The following is a 26,798-nucleotide window of genomic DNA, read 5'->3' as shown; positions in this document are numbered from 1 at the left end:
CATGGTTCCCATTTCCAGATTTTGTGGAGTAAGCCATACTCGGATTTCTTCCCTAATGAACTTCAGTAGTTCCTCCCCTGTGTGACTCCGTTCGCCAAGGCAAACCATGTGAAGGACGGCTTGACACCGCTGTGCCCTACACACGTGGTACGATGAAGGGCCACCGAGATTTGGACGTGCAGTGGAGGCCGAGGACATGGGGGAGGAGGCGCACACTGTAAAAGGACCAATTGCCTGGGAGCCAGAGCGTGGAGGAGGAAGCGGTGTGACCTGTCCAAGTTTCGGTTGTGGCTATGCAGGAACAACATTTACCCAGTGGGCCGTAAAAGACATGTATTGTCCCTGCCCGTAGTTACAGCTCCACACGTCGGTGCTGCCGTGCACTTTTGAACACACCGACAGGCTCAAGGACTGGCCCACCTTCTCTTGTACAAACTTACGCAGGGCTGGTACTGCCTTCTTCGCAAAGAAATGACGGCTTGGGACTCTCCACCTCGGCTTGGCACAAGCCATCAATTCCCTGAAAGCTGCAGAGTCCACCAGTTGGAAAGGGAGGGACTGCAACACCAGCAACTTTGACAGGAGCACATTCAACTTCTGCGCCGTTGGATGAGTGGGCGCATACTGTTGTCTCTTGGACATGGCTTCGCCAATCGATTGTTGGCGGAATGGCTGACTACGAGCGGAAGAAACAGGAGCGCAAGAAGGAGGGTTTGACACAATGCTCCCTTCGGCTGAGGTGGTGGAGCCGTGGCTGGATGACAGAGGGAGCGGATGGCCACTGGGTGATGCGGCAGGCTGGACCACTACCTCGGAGCCACGGTTATCCCAGGCCGCTTTATGGTGGCGAATCATGTGTTGACACAGGGCCATGGTGCCGAGATTGGGACCCTGGCCACGCTTCACTTTATGCCCACAGAATTTGCATGTGACTATGCTAAGGTACTCCGGATTCTTTATGAAGGACAACCACACCGCAGAGTAGCTGATTTTCCCACCCGCAGTTCGCACTATTTCACTGCTATTGGCGCCATCTCCAGGAACCCCTGTTCCACTACCTCCCTGAATGGTAGCTTGCCGCGAAGCAGGTGGTCTCCCCCTGGCACGTTTGGCTCCTGAATTTCCACTACTGCCACCACTGATTGCCAACCATGCTACCGCCTTGCTGCCTCATAGACAAAGAGCAAATCTCTTCTCCTGATGATGATGATGAAGCCCCGGCTTCTCCCAATTGCGATCGGCTTCATCATCATCAAAAGATGTGTGCACGTCACTGATGTCCTCCTCGTGTTCCACAACAGTGTCCGCCTCAGGACCCTGAACAATTGAAACACCGCCTCCCACGTCACTCTCCGCATCAATACTTGCCCGCCTTGCGGAGCAAGGGACGCATGTCTCCTCACATTCTTGGCTGCCCATTAGATGCTGACTGTCCTATATTACATCGTCCTCACTAAATAGTGGAGCTGAACCCAAAGCATGAGATACTTCTTTGGGAGAGGGAACAGCATAGGACAAAGGCAATGGGATTACGGGGACTGCTCCCGGGGCATGCCAACTAAGGGTTGTGTCTGAGGAACCCACCGATTCTTGACTGGGGTTGTCAGATGTCGCTTGTGATGATGGGGATGAGTGTGCAAACCAATTGACGAGGAGAGATGGGTCTACGACACGACCGCTGGGTGTTAACGGGAGCTCAGGCCTATTGCTGCGACTCCTGCTGCCACTCGCCCCAAGTCTGCTGCCAACTCTGTCTGACGTATGTAGGCCTCTGCCCCTTCTCTGTGCACATCCTGGCACTTCCCTGCTTGACATACTTAGTGCGTTTATGAGGGTATATAACAGCAGCAGGCGATTACTTACGGCTGTCCTTTCAAAGTATATAGGCCCTAGACAGAATAACAGTTACTAAATAGTACAGTCCTTTGTTGTATGTATGCCCTTTGCAATGATGAGCGCACTGGTATGCGTATTTCTACGCAGAAAAAAAATCTTTTTTTGTTGTTTTCACCAGCCGGTGTTAACTAATGTGTGGAATAGCACTGAATTTAGCACCGAGACAGAAATACAGGCACTAAATAGTACACTACTTGGTTGTATGCCCTTTGCAATGATGAGCAATTTGTTAAGCGTATTTGTACGCAGGAAAAACTTTTTTTTTCCTTAATACACCGGCAGGTGTATAACGTGTGGTATAACACTGAATTTAGCACAGAGACAGAAAAAAAGGTAGTATATGGTACGCTATTTGCTTGTATGTAGGCCCTTTGCAATGATAAGGCCACTGTTAAGCGTATTTGTACGCAGGAAAACCTTTTTTTTTCTTTAATACACCGGCAGGTGTATAACGTGTGGTATAGCACTTAATTTAGCACAGAGACAGGAAAAAAAGGTAGTATATGGTACGCTATTTGCTTGTATGTAGGCCCTTTGCAATGATAAGGCCACTGAAAAAGCGTATTTTTACGCAGGAAAACTTTTTTCTCTTTAATACACTGGCAGGTGTATAACGTGTGGTATAACACTTAATTTAGCACAGAGACAGAAAAAAAGGTAGTATATGGTACTCTATTTGCTTGTATTTAGGCCCTTTGCAATAATAAGGCCACTGTTAAAGGAGTACTCCGGTGAGCACTTTTTTCCTTTTATCCCGTCCGGGCTACAAAATAAAAGAAAACACACTTTCTCTTACCTGCTAACGAGCCCCCGGAGCTCCGGTACACTCCGGTACAGGTGTTCAGTCCCCGGGCTGTATTCTTCTTACTTCCTGTTAGCCCGGCACGTCACACGGAGCTTCAGCCTATCACCGGCCGAGGCGGGAGATCGCTGCGGCCGGTGATAGGCTGAAGCTCCGTGTGACGTGCCTGGCTAACAGGAAGTAAGAAGAATACAGCCCGGGGACCGAACACCTGTACCGGAGTGTACCGGAGCTCCGGGGGCTCGTTGGCAGGTAAGAGAAAGTGTGTTTTCTTTTATTTTGCAGCTCGGACGGGATAAAAGTAAAAAAGTGTGCGCCGGAGCACTCCTTTAAGTGTATTTGTATGCAGGGAAAAAAAAAATTCTTTAATACCCCGGCAGGTGTATAACATGTGGTATAACACTTAATTTAGCACAGAGACAGAAAAAAAGGCAGTATATGGTACGCTATTTGCTTGTATGTAGGCCCTTTGCAAAGATAAGGCCACTGTTAAGCGTATTTGTACGCAGGAAAACCTTTTTTTCTTTAATACACCGGCAGGTGTATAACATGTGGCATAACACTTAATTTAGCACAGAGACAGAAAAAAAGGTAGTATATGGTACGCTGCTTGCTTGTATGTAGGCCCTTTGCAATGATAAAGCCACTCTTAGGCGTATTTGTACGCAGGAAAACCTTTTATTTTTTTTTAATACACCGGCAGGTGTATAACGTGTGGTATAACACTGAATTTAGCACAGAGACAGAAAAAAAGGTGGTATATGGTACGCTATTTGCTTGTATGTAGGCCCTTTGCAATGATAAGGACACTGAAAAAGCGTATTTGTACGCAGGAAAAACTTTTTTTTTTCTTTAATACACCGGCAGGTGTATAACATGTGGCATAACACTGAATTTAGCACAGAGACAGAGTAACAGGTGAAAAATGGTAAAAAGGCACTAAAGTCCACACTAATATGACTTATTTCTGAACAGCAGCAGGACCCAACAGTGCAGCACCACCAAAAAAAAAAAACCAAGGAATTAAACCCTAAATTGCACTCTGTCACACAATTCTGAGCAGCAGAAGATTTGTGGAGCAAATAAAAATAAACTCAAATTGGCTGAAAAATGAGGAGATAAGATGCTTCAGAAAGTTCAGGCAGCTTGGAGATCTGTATGAGGCAGCTGACAGCTATCTGCCCCTCTCTGCTGCAATGCTCAATAACGTGAATAGGAGATTTAGCTATCAATGATCCTTCTCATTGTAACAGCACAGCACTCTGCACTCCTGTCTTTCCCTAATGCTGATGTGACTAGCAGTTGCAGTGTGACGCTGTGGTATGAGCTATTCACACACACGCAGTCCCGTCCTCTCCATCTGAGTGCATAGACGAAATGAAGAGAGGCAAGATGGCCGCCGATTATATAGGGGCTGTGACATCACAGGGGTCAGTGAACACTGCATCTCACATGTGGTTCAGGGTCAGCCCGCCTACCTTCATTCTCGCCGATGTTTCCCGCCCTCCCATAATCCCCTGCCCCATGTACTCACATGTGGATCCGCCATCTTAGGTCTCCAATAGGCTGGAACGCTGTAAAATGGAGTTTAATTAAGCGATAGATTAAGAGTTTAATTCGTGCGATAGAATCCCGGCAATATTCGTATTTGTTGCAAATCGAATTTTTCATGAAATTTGTAATGAATTCGGGTTCGTCAACTTCGATTCGCTCATCTCTAGGTTTTAGCATAGTGTAGTGTTATCGCAGTCTTAGTTTTAGAGTAGTTATAGCATAGTGTAGTGTTAGCGCAGTTTAAACGAAGTTAGCGTAGTGTAGTGTTAGTGCAGTTTTAACATAGTTAGTGTGGCGAAGTGTTAGCGCAGATTTAGAGTAGTTAGCGTAGCGTAGTGTTAGCGTAGTTTTACACAGGTGTAGCGTAGTTAGCGTACTGTAGTGTTAGCACAGTTTTAGGGTACTTTCACACGCGCAGATTTTTGCAGCGTATTTAGCTGCGGATCCGCTGGTGAAGGCCCCGCTCTATGCTGGCTTTACATGTGCCTGCTGGTAGCGGCAATACGGCCGCTCTCCCTGCTCTGAGCTAGGCAGAGAGCTCCCGCGATGTGCGAGTATACTGCAACTCGCACATCGCAGTGTGCCTGCTGGTAGCGGCGTATTGCCACTACGAGCAGGCACATGTAAAGCCAGCATAGAGCGGGCCTTCACCAGCGGATCTGCCGCGTAAAATACGCTGAAAATCCGCGCGTGTGAACGTACCCTTACACAGGTGTTGTGTGGCTAGCTTAGTTTTGCAGGCAGATAAAGCATAGTTAAGAGAGTTTTGCATAGGTAGTAGCTTAGCTTAGTCATACAGTGAAGGGGATACAACTCCCAGCATGCCCAGACAGCCAAAGGCTGTCCAGGCAGGATTGGAGTTGTAGTTTTGCAAAAGTAGCTGAGGTAATTGCACTCTGCTACGTTAATGTAGCAGAGGCCATTGTGCTCTGCTATGTTAACGTAGCAGAGGCGAGTACGTCCTTGTACGTTAAAGTAGCAGTGGTAATTGCACTCTGCTGTGTTAATGTAGCAGAGGCCATTGAGTCCTGAGCTGCACTAGTTAGTTCATTAGGGGTATACAGCCATCTATATATATCTATATAGATGGCTGTATACGGTGATCAGAAGGCCACTTACCCACCTCTGTTCCTGCTCAGTCACTAGACGTTGAGCAACACAGGAAGATGACAGAGCTGGGACCGGGGTGGTAAGTTAGGCTCTCCAGGGTAAGTACCCCAAAAAATTTACTAACCTATTTTTTTATGTTTTTCTTCTCTTTTTGTTTTAGATATGTGAATGCGGAGGACTACGTCGGATTCGGTGAACTACGACGATGACCTGCATTTCTTTTTGTTTTGTTTTAATACAATCGTTAAAGAGTGCTTAACTTAACTTGTGTGTGTTTTTTTAAATTACTTTACAGGCTTAGTAGTGGAGGTCGTCTTATAGACGGAGTCCCTTACTAAGCCGGGGCTTAGTGTTAGCCCCAAAATCAGCTAGCGCTAGCCCCCAATTATTACCCTGGTACCCACTGACAAATATGGCGCTCTTGGGCCTAGGCAGTAACAGGCTGGCGTTATTTAGGTTGGGGAGGGCCAGTGACAATGGTCCTCACCCAACCTGGTAATGTTAGGCTGTTGCTCTTTGGTTGGTATCTGGCATAAAATGAAAAGACGGGGAACCACACACTTTGTTTTAAAAATAAAAATGAAATACATAAAAAAAAATGTGTGGTTTCCTGTCTTTTCATTTTCAGCCAGATACCAACCAAACAGCTTCAGCCTCACATTACCAGGGTGGGTGAGGACCATTGTTACTGGCCCTCCCCAGCCTAAATAACACCAGCCTGTTACTGCCTAGGCCCAAGAGCGCCATATTTGGTGCTCTGGGCCTGTTGCTATCGGCTATTCCCGGAGCCCCTGTGGGGGTTATATGGCGCTCTTGGGCCTAGGCAGTAACAGGCTGGTGTTATTTAGGCTGGGGAGGGCCAGTAACAATGGTCCTCACCCACCCTGGTAATGTGAGGCTGAAGCTGTTTGGTTGGTATCTGGCTGAAAATGAAAAGAGAGGAAACCACACATTTTTTTTTATGTATTTCATTTTTATTTTTAAAACAAAGTGTGTGGTTCCCCGTCTTTTCATTTTATGCCAGATACCAACCAAAGAGCAACAGCCTAACATTACCAGGTTGGGTGAGGACCATTGTCACTGGCCCTCCCCAACCTAAATAGCGCCAGCCTGTTACTGCCTAGGCCCAAGAGCGCCATATTTGTCAGTGGGTACCAGGGTAATAATTGGGGGCTAGCGCTAGCTGATTTTGGGGTTAATGCTAAGCCCCGGATTAGTAATGGACTCCGTCTATAAGAGGGCTTCCACTACTAAGCCTGTAAAGTAATTTAAAAAAAACACACACACACAAGTTAAAACATTTTTAATAGGAAAAACACTCCCCCCACTGCCCTCGCTAACCATTTTATGAAAAAAAATTGCAGGTCATTGTCGTAGTCCACCGAATCCGACGTAGTCCTCCCCATTCACGTATCTGAAACGAGAAGGGAAGAAAAACACAAAAAAATTGGTTAGTACATTTTTGGGGGTACTTCCCCTGGAGAGCCATTTATATAGATGGCTGTATACCTCTAATGAACTCACTAGCGCAGCTCAGGTTGCACTCGCCTCTGCTACATTAACGTAGCAGAGTGCAATGGCTTCTGCTACATTAATATAGCAGAGCGCAATTGCCTCTGCTACTTTAACATACAAGGACGTACTCGCCTCTGCTACATTAACGCAGCAGAGTACAATGGCCTCTGCTACTTTTGGAAAACTACAACTCTCATCCTGCCTGAACAGTCTTTGGCTGTCTGGGCATGCTGGGAGTTGTAGCCCCTTCACTGTATGACTAAGCTAAGCTACACCTTACGCTACACTCTCTAAACTACGCTTTATCTGCCTGTAAAACTAAGTTAGCTACACTACACCTGTGTAACACTGTGCTAACACTATGCTACGCTAACTACACTACACCTGTGTAAAACTATGCTAACGCTACGCTAAGTATGCTAAAACTGCGGTAACACTACACTACGCTAACTATGCTACACCTGTGTAATACTACATTAACACTACGCTACACCTGTGTAAACTACGCTAACACTACGCTACGCTAACTACACTACACCTATGTAAAACTATGCTAACACTATGCTACGCTAACTACGCTAAAACTGCGCTAACACTACGCTATGCTAACTGCTCTAAAACTGCGCTAAGACTTTGCCACGCTAACTACGCTAAAACTGCACCAACACTATGCTACTCTATGCTAAAACTGCGCTAACACTACACCACACTAACTACGCTTAATCTGTGCTAGCACTACACTATGCTAACTACTCTAAAGCTAAGACTGCGATAACACTACACTATGCTAAATACCTAAAACTGCGATAACACTATGCTACTCTAAAACTAAGACTGCGCTAACACTACACTATGATTAACTCTATACCTGTTTAAAACTACAACTCCCATCCTGCCTGGACAGCCTTTAGCAAGCTACGCTACACTAATGTTAAACTACATTATTCTTACGCCGGTTTCCCTCTCTCCCTGCCTTCTACACTATGCTACCTACTGTAACTACGTACGCTAGCCTCCATACGCTAACTGCGTAGAGGAGAAAATCTGCGCATGCGCTCTTAGTTTTCTACAAATCATAGAAAATTGCTTGCGCGGTACAGACAACTGCGCCTGTGCAGGGCTACGCTAGTGCTATGATCCTAACGCTGCCTATGTTGTCAGTGTAGTGCTGCGTATGCGCTCTACAGGTCGAGGTAAACGTTACATCACTGGCTCAAAGTTTCTGTGGATTCTGCTTAGAGCGGTCCTATAGCTGCAGAAACAAGCAAATGTGTGGAATGTTCGCCTGCGTTTACTGGATGGACATTCTGCACACTTTTGGCCGCGTTAAATTGACCTTACTTTGTTTGCCTTCCCTTCCCCAACCTGGATTTACATATTATAATAATTATTTTTAAAGCTGTAGTGCAATAATAATTGATATGGATGACAACACTAGATGTCTAATCCAACCATTTTCTGACCATTGACAGTTGTCAAAGATCCAAGTGGAAAATTCAATTGTAGGAGTATTAAGGATTTATTTTGCTGTTTTAAGGTTGCTCCCGAAAGAGAAAAATCTGCATGTGTGTAAATGGGGCCAAAAATCAGACAATTCAGCCATTTCTAGCATTATTGTAAGTAAGGGATTCAGAAGAGACTAGATCTGAAAAAATGGGAGGAGACAGTTTTGGATATACAGTGAATCCATAGATGGGTGAGGAAAGAGGGGGGAATAGAGGAACCCTGAGATGATGGAGGAAAACGCATACGTGGATTTGGTGTAAACCCAGACTTTAATCTTCATTGGAATACACAGGAGACACAGAGATACATCGAGGAACAGTGGGGGAGCGAAACTGACGCCCACCTACACACAGCAGCAGCAGCTGCCGCGGCGTGTGACAGGACCTGATAGAAAGATCTGCTGGTGACATTCTGCTGCACAGATGGGGACCCGCAAAATGTAACAAGGACAAAAGGTACGGTGACGTGAGACGCTCCAATGTATTACCGTGCCTAATGCTTGCGACGCATGCGGTGTGGCTGCGAATATTCATTGTGTGTGTGTGTGTGTATATGTGTGTTTGTGGTCATTTTGTGTGTGTGTGTGTGTGTGTGAGATACACCTGTCTTGATGTTGTCTTGATGTTGCTTCATATAGGATATCAGTTTTATTATCTAATCACATTGATCTGTATTTATAGATCGTGAATGCAAAGAGCAGATGTGGAAGGACAGATAGACAGTCACCTATGTTTGTAGTATTGGTTGCATCTGCTCCATTGTTTTGTGTCTTTCTGGTATTTTCGTTCACCTTCCATTGGCTGAATGTTCTGCGCATCACCCTGTTTTTTTTTTTTTTTCCGCGGGTGGGTAGAGGGTTTCATCAATATGTATTAATATTTATAAATACTACTGATAGATTGGGTGTTAGATCTGGTTTAGAGGATTGGGTGACCAGTACAATTCAGAGTGTATTAGTTCAGCCTAGTGTTTTAATGAAGACCTAGCCCTGTGTATTAAACCCATGTTGCTAAACAAAATCAGCTCCCTCCTGCTCCTGCCAAATCTAGTGCTAAAGAAAGGGAGGATTGATATACAATGTTTCCCTTTGGTTGTCCGGGAATGCTGGGAATTGTAGCTTTGCAACAGCTGAAGGCACACTGGTTGGAAAACAATGCTGTTCGGTGTTAGGCTACATTCACATCATGATTATGCCATACAGGTTTTTTTTTTTTTTTTTGCATAATGTATGCCTTAAAAACTGACAAAACTGTATTCAAACGTGTGCTATAAATATAAACTGCATAGAGTTTTAAACTGTATGTGTTTTCAATTTAGATGTCCAGTTGCATCAGTTTTTGCAAAAAATATATAGATATGTTAAAAAAAAAGTATATGCACTCTGCTCCCCACTACACCTGGCTTTCACTTCACAGAAGATGGTGGGCTGGGGCCAGAATATTGATGAGGCAGGGGAGCTGGGTTATAGCTATTAACCCAATATACTGGGTTACAGTGTGGGTGAAGTGCAGGCGATTCTTTTTAAATGGTCACTCTCATTAAAAAATGTTTTGCTATTGCACTCCTTATGGTAAATAAAAAATCTTTCTAATGTACTTTGTTTAAAAAAAAAAAAAACGAAGTTTTCTATGTATTATTTGTGTTTAAAAAAAGCTGCCACTAGGTGTCTCCCTACTTGTCCAGAACACATCTTTTGCACAGACTTTGGACTCCTGCTGGCCTGGAAGAAGTCTAAAATCAGGAAATGCTGAGGGGGTGTGTGCAACCATAGCCAATCATAGCTCATCTCACACACTGAACTGCTATGGGCTGTGTTTAGCAGAGTGAGGGAGGAAGTTCTCCCCTGTGTGGCTTCAGATGATATCATGTCTGCTGGGTATAGCCCCTTACACTCTGCCGTTACTCCCCTTCGAGTCTCTTTTTTACCCCTCTGACCTTAACAGCCGTTCTCATGACGGGGAGCAACGGCAAACAATGGGTCCTGGCGGCTCCCATTTACTATTATGGGGGCAGCTGGGCGCCGTTATGAATAGTTGGGAGAAAAAGACTGCTCAAGCAATAATTTTTCTCCCGCTATTCTGCCAGGCTCTCCCGGCAACTGTCACACTGCCGTGCACTAACGGCAGGGTGAATGAAGCCTAACAATCCTTCCCAGTCTGTGAATCTGACTGAGATTGAGCAGAAAATACAGCGCAATATCAAGGTAGCAAACTAACAAATAATAAAAATAAAGCCAGGGGGTGCTTTATTATTAGAGATGAGCGAATCAAAGCCGAATTTGTTAGGAATTTCATGAAAAATTTGATTTGCAACAAATGCGAATATTGCCGCAATTCTATCGCACGAATCGCTTCATTAAACTCCATTTACTGTGGTCCAGGCTTCAGGGAATCTAAAATGCCGGATTCACATGTCAGTGCATGGGGCAAGGAACACTGGGAATGCGGGAAGGCAAGGTGGGAAGGCAGGTAGGCGGGATGACACTTAATCGCATGCAGGATGCAGCCTATCAGCAGCCAGTCACCCCTGTGATGTCACAGCCCTATATATTCGGCAGCCATTTTCTGGCTAGTCATTTCATTCATTACACTGCAGAGAGATAGGACGGACATCGCTGTGTGTGTTAGGGTGGTTTCACACCACGTTTTGTACTTACGGTTCCCGTATACAGCTGGGTTTTCGGCCGTCTGCGGTTTCCCGACAGCAGGCAAAAACGTGGTCGACCGCGTTTTTGCCTACGGTCGGGAAACCGCATATGGCCGAAAACGCAGCCGACCGGAGGCTGCTGTTCACTCCGGTCGGCTCATAAACATGCATTAAATATGGTTCCCCTATACGGCTGAGGGCGGGCGCTGCAATTAAGCCCCGCCCCCTCCTCCCAGCCGTATACGGGAACCGTAAGTACAAAACCTGGTGTGAAACTACCCTTACACAGAAAAGCTTGTTGCAGCAGCATTTCACATGTTCGTCACCTCAGCCTTCTGTAGGACACAGAGCACAGCGTTTTTTGCACAGAAATAAATTTTTTACTGCAGCGATTAATCCCTCAGTCACTGTGTACAGCATTGTATTACAGAGAGGGGCAGAGAGCTGTGTGTTGCCTCAGCTGAAGAAACGTTTTCAGAGAAAGGATAAATATTTTTTTTAGGTCAAATCTGTGTCTTTGTTCCACAACAACTGGTCTGCTGGTTATACTAGTCTAGAATACTACAGACAGAAAATGCTAATAAGCTCCCATAAACATGTGGTACTACACAAAAACAATTGTAGCCATTTAAAGAATAATACAAAATATGCTTTATTTAATAATACATTTATGTAGATTTTATCATTGCTCTTGTAATCTTACTCCCCGCCAAATCCGTATACAGAATTTATATACCGAAGTATACCAAAGTAAATCAAACAAAGCCATGTCGATTTCAAATGCTTCTGTTCTTTATTAGACCGTCCACTTGGTTATATAACCTCTGTACTTAGCATAAGTTCCCACCCTCACTAGGGGGATGTCCTAGCATATCATATAATGTATACTTTTCCTCAAGCCTTCTTCCAAAGCAAATATCAGAGAGTAGAATGGGGGATGGGCATTGTCCTTTGTTGAACTTCAGGGGCCTTCAAGTCTTCTTGGCCAGCAACTTCCTCTGTTCGATGGTGGGGGAGAGAGCAGATGGGAGGGTGAGCAAGTAACTGAAAAGCATAGAGTCCCCATCCCAAATGGGCATTTTAGGTATATATAAGTATACCCATATACATCCATTACAACATCAGTACATAAAACATGGAGGACTTCCACCCAGATGGAGGACAGAACAGCAAGATAACATGGGTCCATAATACGCACAAACATTATAAAGAAAAGTAGCACAGCTGAAATAAAGTTGTGTCCAAAAGGACTACAAAGCGCAGCAAGTGCAAAGATACAAAGCCAGTATGCTTTGTATCTTTGGACTTGCTGTGCTTTGTAGTCCTTTTGAATAACTCAAAATTATCAATGACCCTAGTGAGGGGTGGACTAAACATATGTTTGTTTATTTTCCTCAACTCAGCCCAAAGGGACTGAGCAAAAAGTCCACTTTTTATCCCTCACTTTAATAAAACTTAACTTTTAGTTATAAGTGATTAAACAATAATGTGAATAAACAGAGCAATAGGTGATTTAAAAAAAAAAAAAACAGCATTTTAAGCACTACATGTATTAACCCCTTAAGGACCAAGGGCGTACAGGTACGTCCTTGGTCCTGCTCTCCTGATATAACGCGGGGTTACACAGTAACCCCGCGTCATATCACGGTGGGCCCGGCGTCATAGTGAAGCCGGGACCGCCTCTAATAGCGCGCAGCGCCGATCGCGGCGCCGCGCGCTATTAACCCTTTAGCCGTGCGCTCAGAGCTGAGCCACGCGGCTAAAAGCAAAACCGAAAGTGGCCGGCTTGCTCAGTCGGGCTGTTCGGGATAGCCGCGGCTAATCGCGGCATCCCGAACAGCTGACAGGACAGCGGGAGGGCCCCTACCTGCCTCCTTGCTGTCCGATCGCCGAATGACTGCTCAGTGCCTGAGATCCAGACATGAGCAGTCATGCGGCAGAATCGTTGATCACTGGTTTCTTATGAGAAACCAGTGATCAATGATGAAGATCAGTGTGTGCAGTGTTATAGGTCCCTATGGGAGCTATAACACTGCAAAAAAAAGTGAAAAAAAAGTGAATAAAGATCATTTAACTCGTCCCCTATTAAAAGTTTGAATCACCCCCCTTTTCCAATAAAAAAAAAAACACAGTGTAAATAAAAATAAAAATAAACATATATGGTATCACCGCGTGCGGAAATGTCCGAATTATAAAAATATATCATTAATTAAACCGCTCGGTCAATGGCGTGCGCGCGAAAAAATTCCAAAGTCCAAAATAGTGCATTTTTGGTCACTCTTTATATCATTTAAAAACGATCAATAAATCCTATCAATGCAAAAATGGTACCGTTAAAAACTTCAGATCACGGCGCAAAAAATGAGCCCTCATACCGCCCCATACACGGAAAAATAAAAAAGTTATAGGGGTCAGAAGATGACAATTTTAAACGTATTAATTTTCCTGCATGTAGTTATGATTTTTTCCAGAAGTCCGACAAAATCAAACCTATATAAGTAGGGTATCATTTTAATCGTATGGACCTACAGAATAAAGATAAGGTGTAATTTTTACCGAAAAATTTACTACGTAGAAACAGAAGCCCCCAAAAGTTACAAAACGGCGTTTTTTTTTTATTTTGTCGCACAATGATTTTTTTTTCCGTTTCACCATAGATTTTTGGGCAAAATGACTAAAGTCATTACAAAGTAGAATTGGTGGCGCAAAAAATAAGCCATCATATGGATTTTTAGGCGCAAAATTGAAAGAGTTATGATTTAAAAAAGGCAAGGAGCAAAAAACGAAAATGCAAAAACGGGAAACCCCCCCGGTCCTTAAGGGGTTAATGTAACTTGTTGTCCCTAGGGACCAACTGGAATTATGAGATCTACTCAGCACATCTGCAGAATGTGCCGATTGTGGGCGCTATGCTGATATTTAAAATACTTTTGGCCATTGTCCCCTAACCTCTGAAGACGTCACTTTGGTGGCGAAACATGTTAGGAGGGACAGTGTGAGAGTATATTAAATTTCATAATAGCACCCACAAACTGAACACTTCTGCAGAAGTGCTGAGTAGATCTCATAATTCCAGTTGTTCCCTAGGGACTACAAGTTACATTAATACATGTGGTGCTTAAAATGCTGTTTTTTTTAAAATCACCTATAGCTCTGTTTATTCACATTATTGTTTAATCACTTAGTTAAGTTTTATCAAAGTGAGGGATAAAAAGTGGACTTGTAGTCCTTTTGGACACAACTTTATTTCAGCTCTGCTACTTTTCTTTATAATGTTTGTGCATATTATGTTTCACTAGCTCTTATTCTGCTGTTCTGTTCTCCATCTGGATGGAAGTCCTCCATGTTTTATGTACTGATGTATTATTAAATAAAGCATATTTTTTATTCTCCTTTAAATGGCTTCAATTGTTTTTGTGTAGTACCATATGGTAGACTTGTGCACAAGAAAAATTTTAGTTTTGTTTTGTTTTTTCGTTTTGGATAAAATTTTGGGTTCGGTAATATTTTCGGTTTTATTTTTCGGATACATTCGGTATTCGGGTGTTCGGTTTGATTTTTCGGATACATTCGGTATTTGGGTTTTTATTTTCTTTCGGATACATTTGATATACATTTGATATAGAATAAATCTTTTTATTCTTTTTTGGACTTTAGCGATCCTAAAAAATTATGGAGATACCTTTTTTATTAAAATTTCGTAGGGTACCATAAAAAATAAAAATAAAAAAGATACAGTAGTGATGGAAAAAATTGTATCTAACGAAATGTATCTTTTTTTATTATGAAATGTTTATAAATTTTTAAACAGGGATCAATTTATGTGAGCGGGTAAAGCACTAAAAATGTAGTGTGTGCTTGTTTTTTCCTTTTTTTTTTTTTTTAATTTTTTAGGTAGTACTACTACTCCCAGCATGGAGCACACTGTTTCATGATGGGAGTAGTAGTACCTGTACTAATTGACAGATCGCCGGGGTCCCTTGCGATCCTCTTGTATAATGCATAGATGCGGCGGCCGTATATATACACATATTCATATTTCCCGCAGAGCTGTGATTGGCCAGATGGTTCCAGCCAATCTCTGTGAGAAATAGGAATATGTGCATATATACGACCGTGCAGGGGACCATAGGAGAGCGGCCGCCACATCCATACATTATACAGGAGGATAACAGCGGGTGTCAGGAGTGATACCTGCAGTGATCTTTCCTTAACTACAAGTACTACTACTCCCAACATGGAGTACACTCTGCTACATGCTGGGAGCTGTAGTACCTGCATTAATAGACAGATCGCAGCGGGTGTCAGAAGTTACACTCGCTGTGATATGTCTATTAATGCAGGTACTACAGCTCCCAGCATGGAGCACAGTGTACTCCATGTTGGGAGTAGTAGTACCTGCAGTAAGGGACAGATCACAGCGGATGTCACTCCTCCTGTTGTGATTGTCGGGATCAGCTGTTCTCAAGGCTACAGAGCCGGGATAACAGCTGACGCTGAGCCGTAGGTATACATCGTACATCTACTGCCCAGCAAGAACTTACAGTGAGCCTGCAATGTGTATACAGTATACACATTGCTGGCTCACTTAACCCCTTGCTGAGCTGTGCGCTATGCGCAAGCCCAGCAAGGAAAGAGTTAACCTACACTGCTGGACAGTGTACGTTAACCCTTTGGGCGGTATACACTATATCTATAGATAGCTGTATATAGTGTATACAGAAGACGAAGTCCGCTTACTTCCCTCGAGTCCTGGGCAGGTCCGTATAGCTCCGCCCCTAGAGATGACGTCATTAGGGGTGGAGCTACAGACGGGATTCAGGCTAGTCTGAAGCTCTGTTCACATTGTCCGTTTTGGATAATGGGAACAGACCCTTCTGCCAGTGTCTACCCGGACAGGGAGACTCCAGCTGTTGCTAAACTACAACTCCCAGCATTCCCAGACAGCCAAAGGTTGTCTGGGCATGCTGGGAGTTGTAGTTTTGCACCAATTGGTGGCTCCCTGTTTGGGTAAACATTGTATCATGGGTGCTCTCCCCAGCGAACAGCGCCAAAAATGTCATAACCAATTTTTTGTGTTTTTTTTCTTCTCGTTTCAGATCCGTGTATGCAGAGGATTACGGCGGATTCTATGGATTACGGTGGATTCATTTTTTTTTTTAATAAAATGGTTAATGAGGGCTGTGGGGGAGTATTTTTTTAAATAAAATAATTTTTCCAATGTGTTGTGTTTTTTTTAAATTGAATTTTCAGGCTTAGTAGTGAAAGCCGGTCTTATTGACGGAATCCATTAGGAAGCCAGGGCTTAGCGCTAGCCTCCAATTATTACCCCGGTACCCACCTCCACAGGGGGACCCTATATGTTTTTGTTTATTTTTTATTTAAATAAATAAATAAAAAACCCGCATAGGGTTCCCCGTATTTTCATTCGCAGCACAATACCAACCAAACAGCAACAGCCTGACGTTACCAGGGTGGGCGAGGTGGGCGAGGACCATTGTTACTGGCCCTCCCCAGCCTAAACAAAGCCATTTTTGATGCTCCTGGCCTGTTGGTACTGGCTCTTCCCGGCACCCCTGTGGTGGTGGGTACCGGGGTAATAATTGGAGGTTAACACTAGCTGTTTTTGGGGCTAGCGCTAAGCCCTGGCTTAGTAATTGATTCCGTCAATAAGACCGGCTTCCACTACTAAGCCTGAAAATCCAATTTTAAAAAAACACAACACATTGGAAACATGATTTTATTTTAAAAAACACTCCCCCACAGCCCTCGTTAACCATTTTATTAAAAGAAAAAAAAAATATCCGCTGTAATCCATCGAATCCGCCGTAATCCTCTGCATACACGGATCTGAAACGAGAGGAAAAAAATTTAAAAAAATTGGTTATGACATTTTTGGCGCTGTCCGCTGGGGAGAGCACCCATGATGCAATGTCTACCCAAACAGGGAGCGACCAATTGGTGCAAAACTACAACTCCCAGCATGCCCAGACAGCCTTTGGCAGTATGGGCATGCTGGGAGTTGTAGTTTAGCAACAGCTGTAGTCTCCCTGTCTGGGTAGACACTGGCAGAAGGGTCTGTTCCCATTATCCAAAACGGACAATGTGAACAGAGCTTCAGACTAGCCTGAATCCCATCTGTAGCTCTGCCCCCTAATTACATCATCACTTGGGGACGGAGCTACACGGACCTGCCCGGCACTCGAGGGAAGTAAGCGGACTTCGTCTTCTGTATACACTATATACAGCTATCTATAGATAGCTGTATATAGTGTATACCGCCCAAAGGGTTAACCTACACTGTCCAGCAGTGTAGGTTAACTCTTTCCTTGCTGGGCTTGCGCATAGCGCACAGCTCAGCAAGGGGTTAAGTGAGCCAGCAATGTGTATACTGTATACACATTGCAGGCTCACTGTAAGTTCTTGCTGGGCAGTAGATGTACGATGTATACCTACGGCTCAGCGTCAGCTGTTATCCCGGCTCTGTAGCCTTGAGAACAGCTGATCCCGACAATCACAACAGGAGGAGTGACATCCGCTGTGATCTGTCCCTTACTGCAGGTACTACTACTCCCAACATGGAGTACACTCTGCTCCATGCTGGGAGCTGTAGTACCTGCATTAATAGACATATCGCAGTGAGTATAACTTCTGACACATGATGCAATCTGTCTATTAATGCAGGTACTACAGCTCCCAGAATGGAGCAGAGTGTACTCCATGTTGGGAGTAGTAGTACTTGTAGTTAAGGAAAGATCACTGCGGGTATCACTCCTGACACCTGCTGTGATGCTCCTGTATAATGTATGGATGCGGCGGCCACTCTCCTATGGTCCCCTGCACGGCCGTATATATACACATATTCCTATTTCTCACAAAGAGCTGTGATTGGCTTGAACCATCTGACCAATCATAGCTCTGCGGAAAATATGAATAGGTGTATATTAAATACGTCAGTGCAGGGGACCATAGAAGAGCGGCCACTGCATCTATACATTATACAAGAGGATCGCAAGGGACCCCGGCGATCTGTCAATTAGTACAGGTAACTACTACTCCCATTATGGAACAGTGTGTTCCATGCTGGGAGTAGTAGTACTACCTAAAAAATTTAAAAAAAAAAAAATTTGAAAAACACGCACACACTACATTTTTATTATTGTCGGCTACATTTTTAGTGCTTTACCCGCTCACATGAATTGATCCCTGTTTAAAAATTAATAAACATTTCATAATAAAAAAGATACATTTAAAATGTATATTTTTTTTATTATTTTATTTTTATTAGAATGAATTATTTACGTTCGTTTACGGCTAACGAATGCATTCGTTATTTACCGCATGCATTCAGTAAATAACGAATGCATTCGTTATGTTGCTATTCGTATTATCGTGGCTATTCGGGAATGTTCAAAATATGTTTTCGTGCATACGGATTGGTCCGAATGCGCGGAAACAGTAAAATTTGGTAAATTACACATTCGTGCCGAAACGAATTGTACATGTCTACCATATGGGTATACTAGTCTGTAGACAGTAGAATCCATGCCCAGTAGTCCATTCCTAATAGTATTTGAGAGAGAGTATTTTTGCAATTTTGGGTTTAGTACACAGTGATGTGAGCTGCAGCATTTTTGTGTACTGCTGGTGTAGTGGGCCATTATATTTTTTTAAGCGTACTGTAGCGCATTTTTCTGCCCTCATAAGTGAATACCACATACCTACATCTAAGTGGTGTATTATTTTGTACCTGTTAATCTGTCAAGGGCCTACATACTGTGAAAGGACAGCAAAAGTAATCACCGGCAGGTGTTTTACTCCAATACGTTTTTTTAAGCGTACTATAGCGCATTTTTCTTCCCTCATAAGTGCATACCACATACGTACATCTATATAGTGTACTATTTTGTACCTGTTAATCTGTCAAGGGCCTACATACAGTGAAAGGAGAGCCAAAAGTAATCACCGGCTGGTGTTTTACTTAAATAATTTTTAAGCGTACAGTAGCGCATTTTTCTGCCCTCATAAGTGCATACCACATACATACATCTAAGTAGTGTATTATTTTGTATCTGTTAATCTGTCAAGGGCCTAGATACTGTGTAAGTCCAGGTAAAAGTAATCACCGGCTGGTGTTTTACTAAAATACATTTTTTTAAGCACGCTGTACCACATTTTTCTGCCCTCATAAGTGCATACCACATACATACATCTAAGTAGTGTACTATTTTGTATCTGTTAATCTGTCAAGGGCCTAGATCAGGGGTCCTCAAACTTTTTAAACAGGGCCAGTTCACGATCCCTCAGACTATAGATAACAAAACATGAACAAATTCCTATGCACACTTATATATCTTATTAGTTACCACTTTAAGTACGCAGCAAAGTTCCCCCCACATTAGTTTGGCAGTATAGATCCCCCACATTAGGGTTGGCAGTACAGTTCCCCCAGATTAGGTGCAGTACAGTTCCCCCACATTAGGTGCAATATAGTTCCCCCACATTAGGTGCAATATAGTTCCCCCACATTAGGGGCAATATAGTTCCCCCATATTAGGTGCAATATAGTTCTCCCACATTAGGTGCAGTACAGTTCCCCCACATTAGGTGCAGTACAATTCCCCCACATTAGGTGCAGTACAATTCCCCCACATTAGGTGCAGTACAGTTCCCCCACATTAGGTGCAGTACAGTTCCCCCACATTAGGTGCAGTACAGCTCCCCCACATTAGGTGCAGTATAGCTCCCCCACATTAGGAGCAGTATAGTTCCCCCACATTAGGTGCAGTATAGTTCTCCCACATTAGGTGCAGTATAATGGTCACCCACATTAGGTGCAGTATAATGTTCCCTGTCATGCTTATTACAGCTAATTACACCCCAAAAATTAATCACTATGTTTTAATATGTTTCATAACATAATAGCATGATGTCGGCCATTTTGTGTATAATCAAATTAGGCCAAATTTTTGAAGTTTCATCTTCTCTGCATCTAAATGCCAGTCTGTGGATACAATGCTCCTTGTATCTTCTGTTTATTTATGGTGTTTAGACAATAGACTGATAGGGGGTCTGGTTACACTCTCTAGACATTACTACCAAGGAAAAGGGGGGTGAATGGAGAAAAAAGGGGTGAGATAAACTGTGAAATAACTATATCTCATCCGAATGAACATAAATTCTTTCTATATATAAGGTAATCCGTATGACATATGATATTGTCATATACTGTTAGTATTGTAAAGGACATCAGTATATATCTATTATCTTATATATGTATCTCATAGGAAACATTGCTACATGCTCTATATTCCTAAGACCTGGAGAAATATTCCTAAGACTTTGTGAATGTTATTCTGTTTAACAGTTAATTACCCATTTGACTGGACATAAACATTATGTGTTAGAGACCGCCACGATTCTTATCTTTCTTCAATAAATTCAGGATGTCTAATTCGAGACTCAATGTCTGTGAGAATCCAGGGTATGATTACTTAAAGGTGTCAAAAAGTAATCCCTGTTCGTTAATTATTGGTCCATTCGTCAAAGTGTGGAATGTGGTTTAAGACCAATTATTGACAGTTAACCCTTAATGGTAATGATGCTAATTGCTTATGCAATAGCAACCCCCTAGTGGATGGATAGGTGACATTACACCACAGGAAAGGCATTATGGGTGATATGCTTAATGCATTCTGGGTAGTATAGTGATGTCATAGTCATTACCATATGTACACGCCCAACCTACATTCATTGGGGAATTCCAATTTAGGAGGGTGTGTCTAACTAATTAAAAAGTCTGGTAAACCAGATGTTAGGAGTGAGAACTAGACTGAGAGCTGATACTGAAAGCTGATGCTGAAGTCTGAACTGCTCTAACTGAGAACACAAAGACAAAGGGAAGAGGTCCACCAGATGGATGCCATGGAATACATGTGAGATCCCAGATGCCGGACTGATTACATGGTACCGACCCAATGGCTGTCCCTGACGATGAGATGGACCGTTCAGTGTTCCTCAGAGCAGAAGTAAGATTCTTACAAAGTTTTGGTATAAGACACAAAAAATGGTATTCCATTTAATTAAGACTAATTGGGATAATGTGGATTGAATTATACCACTTAGATTGGCGACTAAATTAATTGAAGAAAATAATTAATTATCTCGATATTGAGATCATAGTTTTAGGATATTGTGGGACTACCTACCTGCAGAAGAATCAAGACTCATAATCTATCAAAGCATTAAATAATTGCTTAGATATTGATAGAATTCCTACTCGCCAAGCTAAGTGTTATCAATATATTTCCCACACAGGAAACTTGTTTAAAGTTCTTCCTCCTAAAATATATGAGCAAGATCATATATCTCTGTTAATTGTCTTAATGTCTTACCAAAGTTATGTATAGAAAATAGTCCAGAATGGGGGGAAGAATATCATATTTCTTCCATATTTGTATTATTAAATTATTTCCCCATTCTTGTAGTCATGTGATTTTTAGTGGTTAGAAGGGGGCGGGGAGTGAATTTAGCATTCCATATTGATGTCTATTGATTAGATATTGCCCATCTTAATATCATGAGGATCCTCTGAAGAGAGTACTATGTAACCTTTTTCTTATATGATATTCTAACCTAATGAGCTTTTGTTTATTGTAACAAGTTCTAACTACCCACATGTATTGTTCTACTTTTATGTAGTCAATTAACAATCTTATACTGTTTACTAATATCTAATTGATATTCATTTGCATATATCATTGTGTTTATTACTCATTTATGTTTATAATCTTATAACCAATAAATCTGCATACTTTATAATTATTGTATATTGCAAAACTACATCTTTAAGCATTACTGTCATCCCATCATAAAAAGAACTTGTTGATATCTGAGGAAATAGTATTGGTTAGCTTTGTCTACAATTCACCAGGTCATAATTTTGATATTTTTAATAATTTTCATAATTAAAAATTTTATGACCATAATTCATAATTGAGTTATTACCGCACGACATCCCCCACATTAGGTGCAGTATAGATCCCCCAAATTAGGTGCAGTATAGATCCCCCAAATTAGGTGCAGTATAGCTCCCCACATTAGGTGCAGTATGTTCCCCCACAGAAATACAGCCTCCAGCCATACAGTGTATGGCTGGAGGCTGTATGCCTGTGTTCTGCCCCACTTTAGTGTTCCGAGCACCTCTCCTCCGGTCCGGACATAGCAGTAAGTCCCGGGACAGAAGTATCGGTGGTCGGAGCACCGAAGCTGATGTGCCGCTGGTAACACTTACCTAGCTGGCCAGCGCACGTCAGTGACGTCCCTGCGTGCGCCACCTTCCCAGCGGTCCCTGCGTTTTTAAAGTGAATGCGGGGCCTCCAAGAGCGCATCCCTGTGTCCCGAAAACATCTTTCGGGACACAGGGATGTCCCAGGCAGCGGCGGGCCAGATAAATGTCCTTGGCGGGCTGCATGTGGCCCTTGGGCCGTAGTTTAAGGACCCCTGGCCTAGATACTGTGAAAGTCCAGGCAAAAGTAATCACCGGTTGGTGTTTTACTAAAATACATTTTTTTAAGCATGTTGTACCACATTTTTCTGCCCTCATAAGTGCATACCACATACGTACATCTAAGTAGTGTACTATTTTGTATCTGGTAATCTGTTAAGGGCCTAGATACTGTGAAAGTCCAGGCAAAAGTAATCACCGGCTGGTCTTTTACTAAAATTCATTTTTTTAAGCGTACTGTAGCGCATTTATCTGCCCTCCTAAGTGCATACCACATAGGTACATCTACGTAGTGTACTATTTTGTACCTGTTAATCTGTCAAGGGCCTAGATACTGTGAAAGTACAGTCAAAAGTACACACCTGCTGCTGTTCTAGACAAATACTTTTTTAAGCGTAGTGAAGCGTATTGTACTCCCTTCATATACGCACTAAGTATGTCAGGCAGAGAAGTGCCAAGACTTGCAAAGAAGAACGGCAGAGGCCAAAATTCATCAGGCAGAGGTCGCAGCAGAGTAGGGGTGAGTGGCAGCAGGAGTTGCAGCGAGAGGCCTGAGCTCGCGGTATCAGTTAACGGTAGTGTCTCGACCAGCAACCCATCTGCCGTCATTGATTGGTTAACACGGTCATCCACTTCACAAGTGACATCTGTTACCCCCAGTCGACAGTCGGTGGGTTCCTCAGACATAACCCTCAGTTTTTCATGGCCCGGGAGCAGTCCCTGTCCTCCCATTGCCTCTGTCCTATGCTGTTCCCTCCCCTAAAGAAGTATCTTATGCTGTGGGTTCAGCTCCACTATTCGGTGAGGACGATGTAAAAGAGGACAGTCAACAGCTACTGCCCAGCCAAGAAGGGGAGGAGACATCTGCCGCTTCCCCTGCTAGGCAGACAAGTAGTGATGAGGGGAGTGACATGGGAGGCGGTGATCTGGAGGACTACAGTTTATAGATCACTGTTCAGTGGTTTCTAAATTGTAGGTCTGGGCATGCTGGTAGTTGTAGTTTTGCAACATCTGGAGGGCTACAGTTTACTGACCACTGTATAGTGGTCTCAAACTGTAGCCCTCCAGATGTTGCTAGGCAACTCATCGGCTTCCGTAAGATCAAGGGGGCCAGCCTCACGGCATCGCACCCTGCCGATCACCGTCGCCCGCAGCCTCCGCAGATCGGTAAGTGACCTTCAGCACCGGTCCCTATCGGTTTCCCCGTCCTGCCCCGCCTATTGTGGGTGGGCAGAACGGGGAAACCGAAATCAAACCCCCTCGCCCCCAATCTGCACATTTATACGACCAATAGAAGGGATAGGAGGAGGGGGGTACCCCTGCCACCTCATTCCTATCCCTTCAGGGGGATTGCCATTGTCTTGGACAACCGCGATCCCCCTTATATTCCGGGTCACCATAGACCCGTAATGACCCGTAATCGCGCAAATCGCAAGAGTGAATTCACTTGCGATCGACATCATGGGTCCTTAAGTAGCAGGGTGTCATGACGTACGCGTTCGTCAAGGGTCCTTAAGGGGTTAACCTATGTGAAAATCTGGGGTAACACCAGCATTTTATAGTTAAAAATGAAAATTTTCACTTTCACGTTCAACCACGCGCAAACATCCAGTTGTTGCAAAACTACAACTCCCAGCATGTCCAGACAGCAAACGGCTGTCTGAGCATGCTGGGAATTGTAGTTTTGCAAGATGTGGATGGCCACAGATTAGAGAGCTATGTGCAGTGATCTGAAAACTGTTGATCTCCAGATGTTGAAAAAATACGACTCCCAGCATTCCCAGACAGCAAACGGCTGTCTGGATATGATGGGAGTTATAGTTTTGCAACAGCTGGAGGTCAACAATTTAGAAACCACTACCCTAAGGGTATGGCCACACATGGCAGCTAAATCATGTGGATTTTACACAGTACATTTTCATGCAAGAAAATGCTGAAAAGAAATGTTCCCCAGACAGCTGCCAGAGCGAGCATAGAGATTGGGAAAAGCTGAGTAGATTAGAGTGTAGGATGTGCAGAAATCCGGAAAAGCTGAGTAGATTATAGTGAAGGGTTTGCAGAAATCAGGAAAAGCTGAGTTCATGAGAGTGTAGGATTTGTAGAAATCTGGAAAAGCTGAGTACATGAGTGTAGGATTTGCATAAATCTGGAAAAGCTGAGTAGATTAGAGTGTGGGGTTTGCAGAAATCCAGAAAAGCTGAGTACAGGAGAGTGTAGGGTTTGCAGAAATCTTGGAAAGCTGAGTAGATTAGAGTGTAGGGTTTGCAGAAATCTGGAAAAGCTGAGTACGAGTGTAGGATTAGCAGAAATCTGGAAAAGCTGAGTAGATTATAGTGTAGGGTTTGCAGAAATCTTGGAAAGCTGAGTAGATTAAAGTGAAGGGTTTGCAGAAATCTGGAAAAGCTGAGTAGATTAGAGTGTGGTGTTTGAAGAAATCTGTGTCTAGGCTCAATACATAGGAGTGTAGGGTTTGAAATATGGAAAAGTTGAGTAGATTAGACTGTAGGGTTTGGTGTGTAGGGTTTGTGTAGGGCTTGAAATATGGAAAAGCTGAGTAGATTACACTGTAGGGTTTGAAGAAATCCGTGTCCAGGCTGTAACAGGCTGCACACTGCACACTCCCCCACCATCAACCAATCACAGTGTCTCAGCACTCAGCACAGTGACTCAGCACTTTCATCAGCTGTTCAGGACACAGAATGCTTCAAGACTCACAATTCTTCACTACACTAGCATTAGCCACATGCGGGTATTATGCGAGCTCAGCTTCTGAGCTTGCTTCATAACCCTGCCATGCCGCAGTGCCATTTATAAATGACGTTTTGTGGCAAGGGGTTACATTTTGTAAATATCAAGAAAAATTTATATTATTTCTATGAGGCTTTTCATATGCCTGCAATTACCTCAATATTACATTAAAACTCATAACATTTTGCCCAAACGTAGAGCCCTGAGCTATGTATATTCTGCTGTAACCTAAAGTCATAGGTCATATGGTCAGGCAGCCATCTTGGTTTGTTTGCCAACATTTTGCACAATATACGAACCTCTGCATTCCTGCAGCTGCTACAGATACAGATTATAAATTGTTGTATATGGTTACACTGTTATCATGTTTATTATTTGTTCATTACAAGTCTATTGATCACATTGTATGTCCACCATGTTGTATTGCACAATATTCTATAAACATCATCTACCCTGAAACCATTTGTTAGAATCATTCACAATTTTTCATACATTTCCAGGGCTATCTCCTGTACCATGTTTATTATAGCTGGTTCATTTGCATATTCAATATGGCCACTAGAGATGAGCAAACTTCCAGTAATTCGATTCATCCCAAACTTCTTGGCTCGGGAGTTGCTGACTTTAGCCTGCATAAATGAGTACAGCTTTCAGTGGCTCCAGTGGGCTGTATCTGTACTGCATCCACATTTTCCAGCTGAAAGCTGAACTCATTTATGCAGGCTAAAGTCAGCAACCGCCGCTAAGCCGAGAAGTTCGTGACGAATCGAATTACTGGAAGTTCGCTCATCTCTAATGGCCACTGCAAGTCAATCACTGCAAGCCTATAAGCCACTGTATTAACCCCTTAATGACGCAGGGTATTTTCCGTTTTTGTATTTTCATTTTTTCCTCATCACCTTCTAAAAATCATAACGCTTTCAATTTTGCACCTAAAAATCCATATCATGGCTTATTATTTGCGCCACCAATTCTACTTTGCAGTGACATTAGTCATTTTACCCCAAAATCCACAGCGAACCCAAAAAAAAATAATTGTGCGACAAAACTGAAGAAAAAATGCCATTTTGTAACTTTTGGGGGCTTCCATTTCTACGCAGTGCATTTTCCGGTAAAAATTCCACCTTCTCTTTATTCTGTAGGTCCTTACAGTTAAAGTGATATCCTACTTATATAGGTTTGATTTTGCAGTACTTCTGGAAAAATCATTACTACATGCAGGAAAATGTATACGTTTAGAAATGTCCTCTTCTGACCCCTTTTACATTTTTCCGCATATGGGGAAGTATGAGGGCTCATTTTTTGCGCCGTGATCTGACGTTTTGATCAGACTTTTTGATTGCTTTTTATTCACTTATTTTATGGTATAAAGAGTGACCAAAAATCCGCAATTTTGGACTTAGGAATTTTTTTTTACATGTACGCCATGGACCGTGCGGTTTAACTACCGATATATTTTTATAGTTTGGACATTTATGCATGCAGCGATATCACATGTTTATTTTTATTTACACT

General features: G+C 43.1%; 1 protein-coding gene across 7 annotated transcripts in view; it reads left to right on the top strand.

Annotated features, from left to right (window-relative positions):
• Positions 1–8,598: 8,598 nt before the first annotated feature.
• The window catches only part of SEMA6B (semaphorin 6B), a 974,413-nt gene continuing 956,213 nt past the window's right edge, over positions 8,599–26,798 (top strand). For all 7 annotated transcript variants that reach the window (XM_056572065.1, XM_056572058.1, XM_056572042.1 and 4 more), the window contains exon 1: positions 8,599–8,838. The gene's annotated coding sequence lies outside the window, so the exon portion shown is untranslated. The remainder of the gene's footprint in view (positions 8,839–26,798) is intronic.

This window comes from Hyla sarda, chromosome 1, assembly GCF_029499605.1.
Source record: "Hyla sarda isolate aHylSar1 chromosome 1, aHylSar1.hap1, whole genome shotgun sequence".
NCBI lineage: Eukaryota > Metazoa > Chordata > Amphibia > Anura > Hylidae > Hyla > Hyla sarda.
This window is presented reverse-complemented; position numbering and strand designations above follow the sequence as displayed.